Here is a 20,236-nt window from a genome sequence, read left to right as displayed (position 1 = left end):
ATAATAATAGCATCGGTGCAATGATGGGTTGCTGGAACTTGTGTGGTCGATTTCCTCACAACAAGTTGCATTACATAGATGGGAAATTCGGTCCATGTTTTTGAATTTAAAAATAAATCAGTACCGTCAACTGGGGGGAAGATGATCATTGAGGTGAAGATGATCATTTGATGTGTCAGTCAAAAGTGCCAAATTTTTTTATGAAACGGTAGTCAGCAATATTCTCCGTTCAAGTAATGTTACCACTAGGTAGAAATCCGAGTTTTTCGATTATAATAATGAAAATGTATTTTGTGGAAGAAAGAGAGAGATAGTCATAAATGACGCTATTTTCGTTTCAAATATTGACTTTGTAGACTTCTTTACGTAGTAAATTCAACATTCATACAAATAACCTAGTGTATTTTGACTACTAGGTCATAACGGTTTTAAGTAGAGCTGTCTTGATCAACTTCACCCCAAACCAGATTATTCAAAAAATGTGTGATAATTTAATTTATTTTAATAAATGCGAACGCATTTCAGAAAACTAAAGTTGTTGATTATTGCAACGTATAGCAGTACATGTTTTGAAAATATTTGTTTCGATTTAAAATGTAAACACACATTGTTATTGCATGTTTTGTCTTAAAAATGATCATCTTCCCCCCAGTTGACGGTACGAACGTTGTATTTGGAGGTTATGGTTGAGATACTGATTTTTTCACAATATTGCACCACAGATTAAAATAAGTTTTCTACCAAACTAATGAAGGGTGATATTAAATATGAATGTAAATAACGTTATAACGTTATCTCCAAAAGTGATATTTCCACATTTATTACATCCATGCTTTTTATCTCTTCTGTTACACTAGAGAAATCACTAAGACATTTAAATTTTAATTCTGTTCTCATCGTACAACTCGTTTTTTTACACCGCATAGTAAACAGCCGGAGGACGAGAATCGCCTCTTTTCCGGCAGTAATTATTTTCATTCTACTCACAAAAACACGACAACCCAGCTTACTCCCACCTACGCTTTATGCCCGATTGGATGCCACACAAGACCACACTCATCGAACCGGAACAACAAATGAACGAAAGTGTACCCGGCTGTGTGTTTTGATGCTGTCCTATTGTGCTGCTGACGATTATTGTTGTTATTTGTATTATCGTCATTTGTGTTGCGGTCGATATGTTGGTGGTGATTATGCTGCTGCCCGTCGCAAAAACGCATCATAGCGGCATAAAATGATGCGTGCGTGTTCGAATGTTGTTTATTAGAGCTATTCCATTAATGGACATTGTTTCAAAATCGATAGACGTGGAAAAGCTACTGGGCGGAGCAAATTTCATGATGATATAGATTTACTTTTTTAAAGGGATTTCCAGCTTTCAAATTTTTTATTTCACATTTTCTAAATAAATCGTTCAAAAAATCGACCCCAATCGACACATTAAGTCAAAGAGAAACTTATAATTTTTTTTTAGACAACTATCTTATGCTGACATATTCTTAAGGCAGAATAATTTTCAAAATGTTTCATAATTTTCTGAAGCTGAAATCTGTTGATCAGTCTCTTTTATCAGCAGCCGAAAATGATGATGCAGCGAACAGACCTAAGGGAAGATCCATTAATTACGTAACGCAAAAATTGGGCTTTTTCGACCCCCCCCCCCCCCTATATCACACTTTTTGTATGAAACGTCTGAAAATTTTGTATGGATATTTTGTATGACACTTTGATCAACCCCCCTCCCCCCTCAAAGCGTTACGTAATTTGTGGACGCTCCCTAATGTCCGTTTCAGATTCAGAATTCAGTACCACAATCAACGCGTAATGACCAGGGCGGACGGTCGAACAGACAACTTTTATTGCACTGATTTTTATTGGCTGCTATAAAGCATCAGTCGAATCGATAATAATTAAATAAATCAATCACAATGGCTGCGAAACCTGTGGCGCAGCTGAGGAAAGGGCATATGTGAGGGTATTCGAACAAACAAAAACAAAAATGAACGACCTGTAGCCGGCCCGCATGAGATCCGCTCTTTGAGGCACAAGGAGAAAATTTGCTCTGGCACAGGTCCTATACCTAAGAGTGTGATATCGATCAAAAGCATCAACCATGTGGTCGACTGCGCTGACATTCAATGTAGTGCAAAATGCAAGCAATCCACGGTACGATGCACTTCTTTACCAAGTCCATTATGTTGATGCCTTGCAAGATGTAGGATTCGTTCATGTGTGAGCGGTGAGAGTTTGGTCTGTGCGGTCTCTGGGAAGGGCAGTTGAGTGCAACCGAAACAGTTTGATCGCATTTCATTCATGAATGGCAGGGCACAAGCGGTTGCTCATTTGTGTCGAGCTGATGATGATTGGTAGGGCAACCGACGGCGACGACGACAACGACGGCTGCGACTGATGGTCCGAATCAGTAGAACGGCCAACGACGATGACGACGGCTACAATGTCCGTCGGTCAGTGAGCTCTGCTGCATGCTCTCGTCTATCAGCGGCCGGCACACACTGGTAGAGGATGTGGAGTAATTCACGAACGTAATGTGTTGAGAGATGGGAAAGTACATCGGAAGGCAAGAGATTGCGGATTATTATTCAAGCAAGCTATTTATGGGCCAAAGAAAAACAGGAAAATTGATTGCACATGTGTGCCGTTGGCTGACGACTACTGGGACAGCTCGCAGTCACAGAAAGTGTCGGATGAGCAATTTCATAGCCATAGCGTTTTAAAACTGCAAATCAGGAGGACTTTTGCAAGTCGGATAAAGACTCACACTGTGCAAAGCGGAATATCCTTAATGGGATTACGCTCGTGATCGGATCGGAATAGGATGAGGCATACCATAAAGATAACAATCGAAATCAGTGCTCTGCTCCGAATCCAATCATCTACCGAGTCGTTTCCACCTACTGCTGTTCGGAACGATTCCCATCATCAGACTCGATTATGGAAGCTCCCTGAGCAATACCGTACTCGACACCAACGCCATGGTGGAGAAAACGGCTGCTCATATTCATAGCAAAATTCAAATTTTATATCTAGATAAAGTGCAGCTCGTATCGTTGACTGTGCATTCAACTTTCGAAAAACATCCAGCGCAATTGACTGCAGGTTCTAAAGCAAATAACCGCTTTCAGTGCCATTGCCTCATTCCAACCGGCTAAGTCCCTCCGGATCAAAACAAAACGCTATCAGATAGCCAACGAAAAACCTGCAAAACAATCCCAATTGGACCGGGGCCATTTTTCGAAAAAGAGACCTCACCTGTGTATGGTGGACAACGACCATATGTTCCGTTCCCGAAATTATAATTTTGACTGCAATGCAGAGCTGTGCAAAACACAGGAGGACCCACAGTGCATCGCTGCCACCTAAAGTCATGTTCGATCGGTGGTGTAGAGCTGGCTGGGCCCTGAACCACAAGCACCCAGCTTGACCAGCCATGCGACCAACGAACCAGATGCGAATTTGTGTGTGCAATTGAATTGGATTAATTTCTAATTTATAATAACTTTGCCGTAGCAGTGCATGGTGGCCACGCAAGCTGCCGCAGCAATGCCGAAGGATTTTGCTGGATACAGTGGCCAAAAACATGCCGGTCAGATGGAATGGAGCATCCGTTTATCCTAGCCAGTAATATTTTGGGGTCACAGATTTGTGTACCAAGTGCTATTTCGGGGATCATCGTAAAGTCTGATTTGGATGAAATGATTAGCAAGCATTTAGCATGTTACTTGGGGAGGTTAGTGTTCGAAAATTATATGGCAGAGATTGTTGTTACTGACATAAGTGGATTAACTCTTTACGAAATCCCATGGATGGAGGAAGTCAATGCTACTAATTTTGTCTCATTAATTTAAGCGATATTCAGTAATGTTTGCTTATCTGAATTTATTCTTGGAATGTTTTTCTTTTCCATTGGTTTCCTGATTTTTGTTTCATTTCATTGAAAAAATATATATTCTATTGCAATTTGGGATCTGCTAGGGACGACTAAGTCCCTCTAGAAAATGTCAAATGCTATGGTAGATTCATAAATGCTAAAGAGATTTAAAGTACTGAAACAAATTGTACTCTGAAATCTCATACTTGACAGTGTTTGAGACAGAGATAACTGTCATTTTTTTCTGTGTCGATCCTAATAAAAAGTGAATATGTTTTTATCGGTCATGATGTTAAAACTGGACGAAAATACTAACAACAAATACTTCAACACAATGGAAAACTAAATGATATGGGGAACTATTAATAGTTTTGTTCGCAATACATTTTTACTGCGGTTCTTCATTACCTCTTGCGTAAGACAGCAATACATCCGCTGGACTTATCTTTCGGAGTCATGCAGCGTGATATGTCGCTATTAAAATGTTTCCACCTCCCTGAAGGAACCACGTACTCTGACTAACACTAACACTAACACTTCCCGATGTTACCATGGAATCCAAACAGTATCGAAAATGCATGTGCTGGACTTGTCTTCCAAAATCATGGAGTTGATATGTCACAGGATGAATGTCGAAGCTAATAAAAATTCGGTCGTTCTCGGGGGGAACTAGGTTCTCAGGTTCACTTACGCATTTTGCCCGTGTGTTTAAAAACTTTCAAAATTGGTTTCCTTATAGATCGTTTTCAACACGATTCTCCTCGCGGAATGAGTGGACAAATGGTTATTTGGAGAGAATAATGTTAAACAGCATTATTTGTCACATTAACGGATCTCTTATTGAAGGTAGAGCAGGTGCATGCTTTTGTTCACGTGAGCTGCGATTGGAACAGTTCCGCTTACTGGATAAACCTTATATGCGTACTTTGCTTAGCCATAACTGGAAACGAATTGGATGATGAGATAGCTCGCACTGATGTATCACATGACTTCATTGGTCCTAAGCCAGCTATTTCTAAGTGTTGGGTGTAGCTTTTGATCACCTCTTAGGCTGACACTCAGAACAAACATTAAAGTAGTTTGAATTCATGGCGTAAATCCGGAATCCATCTCCGGTTGTTACAAAATAATTGAGCTAATCTGTCTAAAATAACTGCAGCGCTTTAATCGTTATTTATTCAAACTTAGACCGCAGTGGCCCTTGCAGTATATAAAAGTCGTCTCCATTCAACTTGGTCCACGGCTACACGTCGCCAACCTCGCAGTTTCCGTAGGGTCCGCAAATCATCTTTCATCTGATCAACCCATCTTGCACGCTGCGCACCAAGTCTTCGTTGTCAAGAACCATTTTTACCGGATTACTTCCCAACATTCTGGAAACGAGCCCGGCCCACCGCAGTCGACCAACTTTCGCGGTGTGAACGAAGGATGAATTTATTCGCCTTCTCCACTTACCGTCCGTCATCTCGGGACCCCACCATAAATGGTACGTAGCACTTTCCCTTCGAAAACACCTCTCGTTTCGCTAAAATGGTCTTCAGTCCTAAGCAAAACAAAAAACGAACGCTTGTAGACAAATAGGGTCGATATTACCAAAGAATTGGACCCTGACCACTACTGGTATCACATGCGGAATTCGTATATCAGCAATCAGGAACACTATTTTAGCAATTCGAACCACCTTCCTCTTGCCAGTGGAGAGATATCAGCTTCCACACTGATATATCACACTACATATCATACGGAAGTTTGGGAGGAGGAAGTTCGTAAGATTGCCCTCCGCTCGCTTTCATAACTACCGTCGTGCGGGGCTTCTTTTGATAAATCAGGGGCTACTTTGGACATTTTAAAACAAGAATTATAACGAAAATTACTATAAAGTTGTCATTATCATCAATCGGGTGTCTTGTTGATAGTTGAATGGTAACTTTCTCTTTCAAATTTGGTATTTTTTCCGTTTATTTTTTTCAAAATATCAAAAATCCAAAGTAACCCCCGGAATCAAAAGAAGCCCCGCACGACGTATAGCCTGTCGTATTCTACCGAAACAATCAATCTGTTCTTTCGTCTCTAATTGTATCATGAACATGTACGTTGGAAGATGATCTTAGCTTTTTTCATATTATTGTGTTAGTAGAAGTTGTTGGGCTCTCCAGATATAATTCATACAGCCATCATAAAATTCCTAATGTTTCCAATGCCACCTTCAATTTTTGTTCTACTTTTTTCTGTAGCTCTTGAGACAGTGAGACAATTGAATTAGAGTAAATTTAACAATGCAGCTATAAAAAATGATTGTTTGGCTACACAAAAAATGTTATTGTCCAGATCGGTAGAGCAGCTATTCTGATACCGAAATGGATTTCAGAATATATTTACATGAGGTATCTAACAATATTGATCATCGTTGTTTAAAATGTAATCAAAATTAATCATCTCTGCATAATCAGAAAAGATCTGATTGATACCTTTTAAAGTACCTTTTACAGTTGAAAGAGTAATATTTTTTTTCAATCTTAAATTTTGTAGCTTACAACGTGGCAATTCCATACAGGTGAAGGATTTTCAAATAGCTACCCTTTCTACTACATTCGATTTTGGAGGAACTTCTAGAAGTGTAATTTTGAGTAGTGTCCGGTATAAAGAGGTGTCCAGCGCTAGAGGATCTCCCCCTACTTATTCTGAATCTGATAAACCTAGTAACATTTTGGTTTTAAGCATTTTTATAACACTCTTGTAGAATAAATTAGGGTTAGGGACAAAAGGTCGAAAGACAAAACGTCGAAAGACAAAAGGTCGAAGGGAGAAATGGTCAAAAAGGACAAAAGGTCGAAAGGCACAAAAGCTTGAAGTAGACAAGAAACTGAAACGGAGAGAATCCATCTTGCTCCAGCGTGTCTTATACGCGGCGTGTTTTCAATGCGTGCGTCTGCGTGGCTGTGGCGTGCACTATTTTGACAGGTCATTCTGGAAACCTAGATATTCATGTATTATTTGCACTCATTGGATGAATTTTATTTAATTGTTAAAAATAGTGAAAAATAAAAGAGCATTTTTTGCCATTTGTATAGGACTACTCTGTCTCGCGAAATACAAGTTTATTCATTTCTTATTAACAATCTTTTTTATCTCTATCAGAACTATCTAGTTATTTCTCCTTCTTTGAAAATGGCTCATTCTTCAATTTTGATTGATTAGATGAGTGAATTATTTCTGCTTGAAGATAAATACATTATATTATTGTTTTACAGTTATTTCTCCTTCTTTGAAAATGGCTCATTCTTCAATTTTGATTGATTAGATGAGTGAATTATTTCTGCTTGAAGATAAATACATTTCATAAATTCTTCTGGAATACACCCATTTTGTTATCAACTTGTTCTGGATAGACCTTTTGTCCCTTTCTACCTTTTGTCCTTTTCGACCTTTTGTCCCTTTCGACCTTTTGTCCTTTTCGACCTTTTGTCCCGTTCGACCTTCTGTGCCTTTCGACCTTTTGTCCTTTCGACGTTTTGTCTTTTCGACCTTTTGTCCTTTCGACCTTTTGTCCTTTCGACCTTTTGTCTTTTCGACCTTTTGTCTTCCGACCTTTTGTCCTTTCGACCTTTTGTCTTTCGACCTTTTGTCATACATTCAATAAATTATGATCTTATAAGTGTTATTTGTTGATTTGTTCTAGAAACTCTGCAGATATTTTAAGGATGAACCCAAGTTGCTTATTGATCTTAGAAATAACGCCCAAATCTTGTACTTGGCTTATTCTTTGTAGAAGCTGTTCTTCGATGGTGTAGTAAAAAACAATCGGTTTTGTTTTAGGGGGAAAGTAAATTATACTGTATTTTGAGGTTGCTGATTATCATGAAGCTACGAGAACATCAGAAATAATCGATCATTTTCTGAAGGTTTAAGCAATCTGGTAAGCTTCTTATGATCATGCAGAGATTGACATAATCCGCGTAGAACAAACGATGTTTTTTACAACACCTGCTGAAATATCGAATGGGCAGAATTTGATCACATCTCTGAGAGTGTCGGCAGTTGGTGCGGTGATTTGAGGGTCTGAGGCAATAGAATTATTAAAAGCTGCTCCAAAGAGAGCTTGAGCTTGAGCTTGAGCTTGATTGACTGCTCGTAGTTGCTACTCCATTATAACCAGATCAGCTGTTCTTGCACAGGGAACCAACAGATGTTTGCTTGGGACTAGCTCACATCTTCAATGTACAACTACTGGTGATCTCATTTGTTAGGTCATACTGGCGCCTGCCACGTCAGAATGCAAGTCAATGTAGGGAAGGGGGAGGAAATGATGATGCAATCACTCGCCCACTGCAAGCCGAATATACCTCTGCACTTGCCACGAGTTCATGCGGAATTTGTAGGAATTTTTGGGTTAGGTTCGAGACCCACGACCTCCTGCGTATGAGGCAGAAGCAGTAGCCATATGACTACCAAGCCCGCTTCAATTAAAAGCTGATCCAAAGAGATTTCTTGCATTTAGCTGGTACTCATACCCTTAAAATGCATCTCAACCGCAAGTATCACGCGCAACATTTTCTAAAAAGCACTTTGTTTCTATTCAGTCTCATTAAAGGCATTGACAAAACATCAGCGCACATAAAAGTTGCATGAAGATGTCAAAAATATTCGAAGTCCGATCAATGTTTCAATAACATTGCTATGCAACACGTGTTTGGCTGTTGGACACAAACAACCAAAGAATGCTGTTCTGCATGTTTCATGTATGGATCAAAAACGTTAAGTTGCATATTGCGTAACCACAATGCGTCTTTCCAAATTAAATTATTTGTATAAACTGAGTTACAGAAAAGTTGAATGAATTTTCTTGTTTGATTCAGCATCGCTCAACGTTTTAACAACTCACAATTCATTCCGGTGATGGTGCAATTAAGTAACAGGAAACCCTAGTACGAAACATTAGTTAACACGTGGCCCCTTCGAAGTATTGAATGGTGCTGTGGTAGAGTGAAGGGTCATATATTGCAAGATCCATAAATTGAATCCAGTTTTGTATTTTTGTTTATTTTTATTCTGCGGAAGTAATTTGCAACATTATAGCAATTTTATTGCATTCGAATGATGTTTCAACAGGCTCCAATTCTTGCGCTTTTTAGATTGCAAGAGAGTCATATTTGATGGCACATAGCAACGAATGCTTTTTCTGGAAAGTTGCAGCACAGTGAATTGTTCAGTGAAACAGGTTGTGCTGCTTGGGACTGGCAGACCATTTGGAATTGACGAATACCCCAAATTGCTTTGGATTTCTTCGAAGATTATTTTGCGTACGAACTAAAGAGCGAACACGAAATTATTGCAACACCTACAACTGGCTGTAACTTTTTTCCCATTAGTCGTAAATTTTACGCAGTTTATCTTTGAAGTGTATTGTTTACATCCTGGGAATGCCTCAGTTGTGCGGTTTGTTGCGTTCAAGATGGAAGTGAGTCGAACGAAGAAGCGTGAAAAAATTGTATGCGCTGACTTGGAAAACTCGAAGCTCCCATCTTGCTTTAGGAAAAATACTGAAAATCTGTAACTGAACCTTTTCAAGAGTGCCAAAAGGGTTCAATGACCCATTGACTTTGGATGACAAGCGTGGAGCAAGAAGGGAACCGGGAGCAGCATGTAGAATGACGAAGGGGAATGTTAGATTTCACCAGGAATCCCAACATATCAACATTTATGTTGGCAAAAGGTCGGCGTTTTCCAGTTACGTCCTGGAAATGTAGACAAGAGCTGGATTAAAAGCCTAAAAGGTTCAAAACTTCCCAAATCGCGATGAACGGCAGCAAACTGTTGCCAAGACCAAAGCTGTTGTTTTGTTAAATATCTTGGCTGTGCACAGCATATGTTTCGAAATGGACAAATTGATATGAAATTTGCGAAAAAGAATCCACGTGTCTTGGAGGGACTCGAACCCTCAACCTCCTACTCTCTAGATAGGCGTGATAACCCCTACACAACAAGACCACTTAAAGGTCACGTTTGCGGAAAAGCCATCAGAATCCTAGTACCAACCTCCACCGCGGTTAGCTTCTTTTTTAACTGCTACTTTTAACCAACAAATGCCAGGGCAGAAATTTTACATCAGGAAAGATAAATTCCAAGTAGATGATCGTTTCAAAAAAAAATGTTTAAATTTGCTTCGAAATTCCTAATTCGGCAGGCCATTTACACCTGTGGAAAGCGAAGTGAAATTTTCATCACAACAAGTACCACCAATAATGATGAAATTTATGAAACTGAGTGCCAACAAAAACGTTTTTTTGCCATTTTTGGAGTAGCACAATGAAAAACCTTTATTTTGGCCGGATTTAGCTTCATGCCATTATTCTAAAAGCGTGCTGGAATGGTATGAGACTTATTCGGTGCATTTCGTGCCCAAGGACATGAATCCAACGAACTGCCCTGAACTACGTCCGATCGAAACTTATTGGGCCATGATGAAGCGGGAACTCAGGGAAATCAATAAGATAACTCATATGTGAATATGTACGTTATGTGGAAGATATTGATTTGGAAAATGTATTGGAGGTAACCACTTTCCCTTCGATGGGACTCGAACCCATGACCCTACAGTACGCTAGACTGGTGCTTTAACCAACTAAGCTAGGAAGGACCAACGAATCGAAAGTGTGTTGGATAATGTTGAAGAGATCGAACGACGTAGTATTAACCACCTAGGATCGGGCTACGGTGCCTAGGGTGATAAAATAATTCAACTTTAAAGAAGTAAGTTTCGATGCAATCCGACCATGACAGCTGCTGTAGTTTCAACTGGCAGTCGGTAGCTACAGGAACGAGAGGGGGTTCAGATGTTCCAGCTGGGGCTCTATTGTCGACATAGTAAGTAGGTGATGGGGTGGGCAAGATACCGATTAATGGCACTAAAAACACGGGGCCTTACAGCTGTACTCGTAGTGCCCTGGGTTCCCCGGAGGAAGATGGCAATGTGTCGAAGGTGAATCCAGTGATAATAGTTTGAATTCGAGATGCAATATGAGTTCCTCTGGAGACTTCTAGTTGTGGAAGAATTGTTGCGATTGTGGAGTTGATTTTTTTTGCTGGGGTTTACGGGAACTGTTGAGATAGGGTGCTTTGTAGGATCCGGGAAGGCCGTGGAGCAGCACTTACACCATTGTTGGAGTTTGTATCAGGTGAGGTAACGTTCGGCTCAATTTATCAAATTGTGACTATTGGTTACATGACAAACTGTATATTTGTTATATATAGTCTTCAAAAATATCTCTAATCATTAGATGCAATTTTCAACTCCTTTTTTTAGCAAAATAGCTGAACACAGCTTACATAAACATGTTGCCTACAATGAGTTTACAAAAATGAACGAGACCACAAACCACGAGAACATGTCTTACATAAATGGTCCAATCTAGTTCCATCAAAACCCATACAAACTAAAAAGCCGGTTCTTGCCCCCGTCCCTTAGAATTCGCACCATACTCTCGAAAGAACGTAAAACATCCACTGCCGGTCTCTTATTAATATTTAAATTAATGATGCCTCGGCCTTTTCTCGTTCACATATAGAATAACCGGAAAACGATTTGGCCGACATGTGTATGCTCTCGCTTTTTATTTGTTTGGGAGTTAGGTTTCGCTTCCCTCCTGTGGCCCATCCATACACGGTCCGAACAAGGTAGCAATTGAGCAACTTCAAAGATTCGTGGTCGTCCGGCGGCGGCCGGAGTTTGTTTTGTTGTGCCATTTCTTCGGGCTCGTTCATTGTCTAACTTGGCACGGCCCAGACGGGCTGCTGCACGGCTAGCAGCAGTGGCACGGTGTGAAAAGGAATGCCCTTCCAACCACACGATAAAAGGAAAATTTCGAGGAAAAAAACTTTTCAAATGACTGGCTCCGATGATAAGGATAATGAAGGAAGTCCCAGCTAAACAAAACATAAAAAAGCAGCGGAGGCAGCGTGGTTGAAGGGATACCGCAAACTAACAACGACTAAAGGAGAAATTGAAACATAATCGAGTCTTTGTGCTGCCTGGCGAAGGCATATTTGCTTCAAAGTTGCGGTCGGTGCTTATTATTTCTCGTTTTGTGGGAAGATCACATCTGGTCGCGCGAAAGACACTTAAAGTTGGCTCAGTCCAGATGGTGTAGGCCTATTCCAGTCGCTGTCGAAAAAAAAAACTCCGGAACAGACACTTTAATGTTGGAACAATTGCATTCGTTTCTCAAAAAAGCATCGTTTTAGCTTTGAGCTCTGGTGAAAGATTTATGTGATCAAGAGAAGGATTGATTTCCTTTCTAAGACATAAAACCGATGACAGATGATTGTTGAGCTCTACATGGAGTGTCAATTGATAAATTACACTTGTTAACTGAGTCCATTAATAGCGGGATGAAACATCACTCGGTGCAGTGCCACCAATGAAAATCCCATTTTCTCCGAAACCCAACATGCTCAACCGTATCGAATTTCGTACTTTTTCTTCATTGATTGCCTTGCCCACATTCACCCCAAGTGGGTAGAGAGTAAAGATCCGAAGCAAATAGAATTGTTTTTAGAAGACCCGCCAAAAGTCGTGTATATTAACGACGATGCGGAGTGCCTTCATTGACCAACCGTGGCCTTTACTGGCGGCATAGTCGCACAAATCGACAGTTTGTCGCATTTACGTCCCCTTCAGAACTTCAACAACCGTCCCATCATCCGCTGTGTGCGACGCGAGTCTGTATAATGGATGCTGTACGTCATCAAGAATCCATCAATCAAAAGACATTCAATCACTTGTCTCGACGACGACGCTGCTGCCGGCAGCAGTCGAGGTCGACGACGTCGTTGTCGCCTTTGCTGCGCGGGTCCGGGACCCGGCCATGCTTTTTGAGAGTAGGTACACGGTCCGTCGTTATCCGGCGGTGGAAAGTCGATTCGAACCATGATGGTGTTTGCTTTAGGATTATCCTAAGGGAAAACATGAGCACATAAGACGTGGGGTGATTTGTAGGATTATGAAAAACATTGAGGATACTTGGAATGAATCTTGAAGTCAATCATAACGTCTTTTTGGATATCCTGCTCAATTTCTCCGATCTATAGTCTGCATGAGAAAAGAGATTATATTGAACAATTAGAAAAAGATTAAATAGTATCGAATGTTTTGTGATAAATCACAAATTACTTTAATAAGCGAAAGCTGTGCAACCACAATCAATCGGCCATTTTTACCAACCAATCAGTTCTTAATTCAGCTCATGATCATAAATCTTTCGACCTCTAAGATACACGCCTACGGCTCACGCCTTCCCTCATTGGCTCCCAATATTGGCGCACACACTGTAATCTTCTCAGACAAGTTCAGGCTCCTACCGGTTTTTCGGCATCCGCGATTCGTTCATTCTACCGCAATTCGCTCTTTCAGTTTTGTCTCCCCGTGTTTGGCTCATTTTTTGTTCCGCTCTTTGTTTTATCGTCTTCTGATTGGTCAAAAGGTTGTCGAATCCAATCGCGTCAAGTTCGTTCACATTGAAATGAAGTGCAACTCTATCATAACATTGATTGTTTTGTCAATTTAAATAATTCAAACCGTAACCTACAAAATCACACAAAATCAGTTATCATGTTTTAACGAACCAACCGCTTGTGTGGCTTATATATAAGCTCGTATCGTACCTCTCTACGCTGCCGGAACTCACCGTACATCACTCAGGCGCAAACTGATTATAATAATATCATCAATATGCTCAACGATAGTAACGGAATGCTCCGATTGGTCAATTTAAAATTTATAATCCTTCATACTTGTTCCTCTGCCTTCATCGGTTTAGATTTTTGGAGCCCTCACACAAGACCATCGCGCAATCATCACCATCATCATCGCTTAGGATGCATGTGGAACCGAGACTGCTCATCATTATTAATGCTATATATGTAAGCATGAACGATTGACTGCGCTCAAGCTGCATGGCGATACGCGACTACGCGAGACCCACAAGGCTGGAAGTTATTTTCCACCAGAATAATAGCCATAATCACGATAATCGTCAGATAATAGCTGCGTGAGCGACCGACTACTACTGGTCGGTACTGACATGGGCTGAAGCCGCACTATTCTCATAGCCATCATCATCGTTGTCGTCGTCGTCGTCGTCGCTGTCGTCATAGTCACTGGCAGTTAGTAGCGATATGCAATCGAGAGCTTCAGCGGAATAGAAGCACTCTTCCCATGGATGAATGTGTACGGCCGAAACGAGGGTAATGTTCGGTTGGGAAAATTATTTGCTATGCGAAATAAAAATTATAATAAACGATCTACGCATAAACATACTTTTATTAGACAGCACATGAAATAAGTACACCAAGGTCTTTGAGTTGGACCTGAATTGCTACACATAACAATCGACATAATTTCGAAAGCTAAGCAACATGATGAGGAAACAGGAAGACAAAATATGATTCAATTTTGATTTCCAATTTTGGAAAATGTCAATTGTTCTTTGAATCACACTGAAAACATTTTTTTTTTTCGCAAAACTGATTTCAAAATCACGAAAAAGATGCAGATCTTCAAAATGTAAAAGAAAAGTTGCTAAATTTTTCTTTTATTTTATTTTAATATGACATCGAGCATACACTTACCACTAAAAGGATCCTAAGAGTAATTCTCGCTGAGACCGGGCCACTATTTGCACGAGGTTCTTAAAAATGCCTAAATTTATATTCTTTCGAAAGCTTTCGGCGAGTATATTAAGGATCCGAGTTAAATTCTTGCTTATCTTGCATGCTGCTGTGGATTCATTTCTTTTCTGCCCTCGACACACTGTACCGTTCTCTATACGGGTACTAGCGTCACCTCATCAAACCAACCATTTCGTTGGCGTCGCTGTGCAGTGCCTAACACTTCCCGCGCTGTCACTGCGTCATGGACATTCTCCCACAATCTGTTGACGTCGCCAGATCCGTTGGCATCTCCTATCCGCTCGTCCAGTTTCTTGGTAACTTGTACTAAATACATTGCGTAGAATGGGCTGACTCCTCGATGCTGACACTATGCAGCACATATATTTTCCAACTTGTAATGTTTGTATGGATTGCAGAATGACACAATAATGATGAGACATCGTTGTAACATAATGGAAACTACCAGTGAAACCAGATTCGAGCATTTTATTTATCTGCATTTAAAAAAGTGTGAGTGAATACTAGCCATAATACTTTATCGTGAACCATTTCGTTTTTTTTTCAGCTTTTATTTTAATCCTTCTATACAAAATCAGGAGCCTCGATTCAGACGATTCATTTTTTCCGGGTGTAGGTGCCATCAAGTTCTGTGAACACAGCTTTTGCCAAGATGATTGATATCAACGAAGTCAAGATTTGAGCTATCGACGAAATATAACGCACAGGGGTAGATGTGTGCGCCGTCGCCGCCAACGATTTTTGGCACGCCGCCGCCACCGACACCACTGATCCATAATTTTTCACGGTGAATCAAATTTGTAGAATTTCACAGTACTCTAGAATTCCACAGAAAATTTAAATAAGACCGTGGAAATTCCAAATATTGAATGGAATTTCCTTAGAATTTCTTGTTTTTTCGAAGATCTTAATGATTTCCTTGAAAATTCCATACAATTTTCCGTTGAAATATCGACAAGCGCTGCGTGAAATTGAAGATGAACTTCCAGTGGAAATTCCGAAGAATTTTCCGTTGAAACCGTTATAAAACACGATAACGAACACGATCAAACGCGTACTCCACATCCACACAATGCTTACCCATATGACTTATGACGAGAAAAAAAAAGTCACACCATGCACATCCGGTGGCATATGCAAGCTGTGACGATCGCGTCCAATCTTGCACTAATTTATTTACTCTCTAACCGCACAATACACAAACCTGGATCTCGTGATTATATTGCGTCTGAATACGAATGCGTTCAATAATGCACTAATTTATTTACTCTCCAACCGCACAATGAACAAACCCGGGTTTCGTGACTATTTGCGTGCTTTGACGAACGCGTCCAATCTTGCACTAACCTATTTACTCTCCAATAGCACAATGAACAAATCCGTATCTCGTGATTATTTTGCGTCTTAATACGAACGCCTCCTATATAGAACTTCTGTCCTTCGGCCGAACCCTTTGGTTGGCTGAACAGCTCATTTGGCCGAAAATGACGTTTGGCAGAAAGGGCAGAAAGAGTCGTTCGTGAACTGCTCATTTCGTCGGAAAAGTCGTCAAATAGGTCTTTTGGCGGAATGGTTGTTTGGCAAAAAAACATTTTCGGGCCAAATGGCTCTTTCCACCAAACGACCATTTCTATCAAACCACAATTTCGGCCAAACGACCATTTTGGCCAAACTGCATTTTACCAATATGACCGCAAATAAGAGCAAAAACAACGGCTAGATCATTTTCGGCTAAGTGGCATTCGAACGAATGACTTTCCGCCGAATGACTTTTGGGCGGAGGAATAGTAACTCTCAGTTGGATTGACTTTAAGCCTCCGACCGTGAAAAGGGGAATAACACTACTCATCGGCCGCATCGCAGCCGAAGCCACATCACAATCCTAGAAGACAACATCCTCAAAAAATAAAGGAGAATAAGCAGAATCGGAAGTAGCGCGAAACCAAAAGCAAATATATTTATTTGCAACGTTCGGTTTCCGCCCGCGATGGAAGCGTACATGTATCGTTCTATGGTTATATGAAGAAACGTCGTCTTGAGTCAAATTTCTGTTGTAATTCTTCGCAACAATACGCTTCCTAGATAACCAACATCTCATAACCAAATTCAGAATCTTGTGAGAAAATTTCATAGGATTCTTAAAATTGGTCATTCTCCGACCGGTCCGTTGTCTGCGGACCCCGATCAAAATGGCTCGCGCGCGCTCTAATGAAGTATTGTGCTTCCACTTGAAAACCGAAAAGAGCTCTCGCGACGATTGAGTTTTTCCTTATTTCCTGATCTCGCAACTACATCGCGACTAGCGCGCATCTATGCTACCGCCGTGCGCCATGATGCACACTAATCGCGACAAAAGGAAACGGAAGAAAACTCGATTGTCGCGAGAGCTCACTTCGGTTTTCAACTGGAAGTACAATAATTCCAAAAAGGTTGATCCGACTATCCGAAATAAACTTTCTTCAAAGTGCAAAACTCAATCGTAAATAGCGAATTCGATAACACGTCGGAGGGAGATGAATGGATGGAATCACTAACAGCAACCAAACTACCACGCCAAACCCGATGCCACAGTCCATTTTCGCAATTGACTCTTTTTTACCATGCAATGTTGATCCTGAGAAGAACCAATTTTCTTTTCCCAATGCGCCTTTCCAACTAACTAACACCAAAATTTATAATAAATTTTCAGCATCGGCACTTGCGGTGCGGGACCGCAACAGTGCTATTTTTGTAGTCAACCGTTTCTTCATATAAAAATTCTGGGTCGTTGAGGTTGAATCATCAGCAACAACACACCGAGCACCACCACCAATGCGATGGATTTCCGTTGAAAATGTTTCCAGCGCCTCCGTGATGCTGTGTCCGCTCGGCTGCGATTGCTTTGATGCGTCTGCTCTGCGTGAAAGCTTGTTCAAACTGAGGATTAGATCCAAACCCGCAAGTGATTGATGTTTGATGTCTGTGCTAGTGATGCATGTACGTGATTGGTTGGGTTACCTATTTCTAAACTTCTTATCAATTATCGATAGTAAATAGTTAAAAATCAGTATTTTCAAATAAATACAAAAAAGCGTTGACTCATTTTTGATCGAATGGTCCAAAAAAATTAAAAATCCATCGAGAAACGGCTGAGAGTCTATCATATTTTCGTGACGGTCCCCGATTTTCGCAATCGTAAGGTTTACCCCAATACAGAAAAGACAGTCGTAGTCCTACGTAAAAAAACACGTACTGCCCCGTCACGAACACAAAATGGGTCACTCAATTCAAGCTCTATCTGGAATAAGGGCGAATGTCGCAAGAGAGGATTGTCTTCGTTGACTTCCCCTCTTTTAAATAAAAGTGACAAGCAGCGTATTTATTTGTGGTTTATCACCTCAGAACGATAGAAAATAATAAAAATTTGCATTCTGAGGTGATAAACTGCTAATAAATCCTCTGCTTGTCACTTTTATTGAAAAGAGGGGAAGTCGACGAAGAGAATCCTCTCTTGCGACATTCGCCCTTTTACCAGATAGAGCTTGAATTGTGATCTTTTTGCTCGAGATTTGTCCAAGTTGATGAAAATATCAGATCTCGCGATGAATTTTATGGGAATACAACCTCTGTATAATGTAATGCCTGTTTGTCTGTGGTGCATTGCTTTCTAGCAATCATATGATGGATATCATATTGATCAGTACAGGCATATAACTAATTCAAATTCTGAGTATGTTATAAACATTAGATCGATTATTTCCCTAACACGAGTAAAGCTTCGAACATTTCCGGATATTCAACTTAATAAGGGCCGCTACAAATATTTAAAAACAATTATGTCCCCCCCCCCTCGTGCCCAAAAAAATATGTGGAGGGGGCAACAAAAAAAATTCCGGTGATTTGGAGGATTTTCAAGACATTCTTTAACAAAACCGAGGAGTTTTATTGGCTTTTTTCCATTTATTTATTTATTTTTTCTTGTCCCCCCCCCCCCCTGACCTTTCGGAGACCAGTAGGACATAGTTTAAATTAAATATTTGTAACGGCCTAATGATGAAATAATAAATTGTCCAGAATAAAAAAACCCTGATTAATCCACCTAGCGGTGATGGTGCCTTTCTCGGCATTATAAAAATAGTATTTTGGTCATTACTCTTGATCCCATAGTCCGATCTGGGCAGTTTTCAATAGGAAACAATGGTAGAGTATCCGAGTAAATCGGTTGAAGATAAGTGCCTGAAAAATGAGTGACATTTTTTTACTAAATTTTTCTATAAAAAAAAAGTGGTATTTTGGCCATAACTTCCAAGACCATAGTCCGATCTGACCAATTTTCAATAGGAAACAATGGTAGAGTATCCTACGTCGAATGCAACTTGTTGCGAGTAAATCGGGTGAGTGTAAGTACCTGAAAAATAAGTGACATTTTTTTTTGGGGGGTTGCGCACACACACACACACACACACACACACACACACACACACACACACACACACACACACACACACACACACACACACACACACACACACACACACACACACACACACACACACACACACACACACACAGACATCACCTCAATTCGTCGAGCTGAGTCGATCGGTATATAACACTATGGGTCTCCAGGCCTTCTCTAAAAAGTTTGTTTTTGGAGCGATTATATAGCCTTTACCGTATACTTAGTATACGAGAAAGGCAAAAATAAAATTCGGAATGATGTCTAACTTTAATTGCTTAGGCAGAACTGAAAAGATTTGAACAGTTTAGGAAAACAGCAAAAACGATTATGGCAACCAAAGTGTACCTTTTGCTCTCATTCCAAAAAGATCTAAATCTAGATTAGCTTGTCAACTTCAAGGTAAATTTAAAGTCCTTATGGAATCAAGGTTCTACGAATCCGCTTCCGTTTAGTTCAGTTCAACTTGTAACTCTTTTTCTACATGAACAGCTGGCTTCTGTCGGTTTTAGACTATTGGACTTCTTCGAAGGCGAAACATTTGAATCGATTTTCCATTTAATAATGCTACGGACAACAAGAAAGAAGTTTATCCCTGTTTAGCAATTTTATCGGTTGTAGAGTTGGTCTTGGTGCAAAACGATTTATTGACAGCTTTCCGAATATCTCTTACAAGGCTTTTCTAATTGGTATCGTAAATAAATGGCTTACTCATCTTTTGGAAATTTTACAGATCGGAATGAGGAGTTATGTACAAAATAAATATAATTTTACAAAAATGAGGTTTAAATCTCGCTCATTTTATTTTGCGCTTATACCAAACCAATTTTTACGCAACAGTGTGCAATCGAGTTAATCACCTACTGCTCATTTATTATTTTATTAATGTTCAGGAAATAGGTCGTCAAGAGCAAAAAATGTGTAAATCGATCATCGATAATGAAGGAAGGAATTTAATAGACAGAAAAATAGCTAAACAATTCGGAGGTGGTGTCATCACATATGTAAGAAACAATTAATGTGAAGGGTGTTGTGTTGTTCAATAATTAGAAGGCAAAGGTATACACCGTGTGGTAGGTGCAGATCATGGTAAATCCCCTTGGATAATGAAAGAAGTGCTCAGCCTGAACTTAAGTAGCAGAACTATAAGCAATTGCAATCCGGTGTTTGACCTTAAGAGCTTCTTTAATAATTCAAATTCTTTGGCAAGGAACAAATATCAA

This window comes from Armigeres subalbatus, chromosome 2, assembly GCF_024139115.2.
Source record: "Armigeres subalbatus isolate Guangzhou_Male chromosome 2, GZ_Asu_2, whole genome shotgun sequence".
Classification (NCBI taxonomy): Eukaryota; Metazoa; Arthropoda; class Insecta; order Diptera; family Culicidae; genus Armigeres; species Armigeres subalbatus.
Note: the sequence above shows the minus strand (reverse complement) of the source record.